Genomic DNA, 1668 nt, shown 5'->3' with positions numbered 1-1668 from the left:
TGTCTCCTTTTTTGGTATTTTCATGCAAATTCTTCTGCTAGTTGGGGTTTAGTCCACTTCTATATCCTTCCCTTGAAGGCTCAGGGGTCCAGGATTATCTTCTGTATCTGTGTTAATTGGTTTCCCTTTTCTTTGTTGAAGAGGGTCTGTGAAGTCTGCCTAGTCCACCTCTTGCCGGTGAATCGAGAACAGATGTTTTTAGGTACAAAAATGAGGGAGACAAAGGACCACTGAAGAAGGTTTGGAAGAATGAATAGGTGGAGGAGATAAATTCATTTGGGATGTGTTGAGATTTATTTGATGGTGTGCTGGGGTGGCTAAATTTCCTATAAATTTAAAGTTTAACTACATTTATTTTTTAGTTCACCAAAATTCAGTAATTTAGGAGAGCTTCATGGGGAATTAAGAACCACTTAGGTTTAAAATGATGATACAATTATCTTTCATTTAATCATATTCTTTTCTATGATAGAACATATAAATATTACTACTCAAATTTATTTTTTCTTAAATTACCTAGTATTTGCAGGATTAAGACATACGTTTTTGCTAATATGATTGTAATCACCTAGAAAGCTAGGATAATCATTATTTCTTCCATATTTCCTCTCAATACCTATTACCTACAAAGATAAAAACACACTTCTTGGATAGATTATCTAATAGGAAATATTATTTTTCTACATGAAGATAAACAATCTTCTTTGAATGGAATACATGCATATTCATCACTGCCATTCACATTTCCTCTCATCTTTATTTGCCAAAACTGTATATACAGTTGAGAAAACATAGTTCAGGGAACTATTTATTTTCTACAAACACTACCAGCTAGATCTGGTCATGGAACTTATTATTATTAATTTTTATTGTGATTTGGGTGAAAGTTTTCAGAGCAAATTCATTTTCTACACAGTACTTCATACACATTTTGTTTCATGACATTGACTGTAGTTCCTCACAATATGACAGCTCTCTTCGCACTTCCTCCCTGTAGTTACCTCTTTTCTGTCCTTTCCTATGCATTCTTGCCCCTTGATCTATCTCCTTGTGCAAATATGTCCTTCTGTTTTCCAGTGATTGATCTTTCTACCTGATGTAAATGTTCACCCCATATGCCTGTCTATTGTTTGGCTGGAAGCCATGGAAATGAGTTCTATTCCAGACCTGAAGGTTAACTAGGGGCCATAATCTCAGGGGCCTCAGCAGGCTGTCAGACCAGTAAACCTGTTTTTTCTTTAAAATGATTTTGGGTTTTGTTCCACATTGTTCTTCGACTCTATCCAGGATGTCCTGCACTGATGATCCCTTTCTGAGTGGTTGACAGTGGTAGCCAGGCACCATCTAGTTCTTTTGGTCTTATGGTCATGTAGACTGAGGTTTGCATAGTCCACTAGTCCCCTGTACTAATTGTTTCCATGTGTCTTTGTTTTCTTCATTCTTTGCTCTAGATGAGGAGAGACCCAATGCAACTAGATGGCCATTTGCAAACTTTTAAGATCCCAGTCGTTACTCACCAAAGTAGAATGTAGAAAAATGTTTTTGTGTAGTATGTTATGCCAATTGAGCTTGATGTCCTGAGACCATGGTCTCATGCCTCCAGGTCCAACTACTCATTCCCAAAGGGTGGTTGGCTGTGGCTAAGTAGTTATCACAACTTTGCCCCTT

Source organism: Orycteropus afer, unplaced genomic scaffold (genome assembly GCF_000298275.1).
Source record: "Orycteropus afer afer isolate SDZICR_OR568_19922 unplaced genomic scaffold, OryAfe1.0 scaffold00324, whole genome shotgun sequence".
Lineage (NCBI taxonomy): Eukaryota > Metazoa > Chordata > Mammalia > Tubulidentata > Orycteropodidae > Orycteropus > Orycteropus afer.
Note: the sequence above shows the minus strand (reverse complement) of the source record.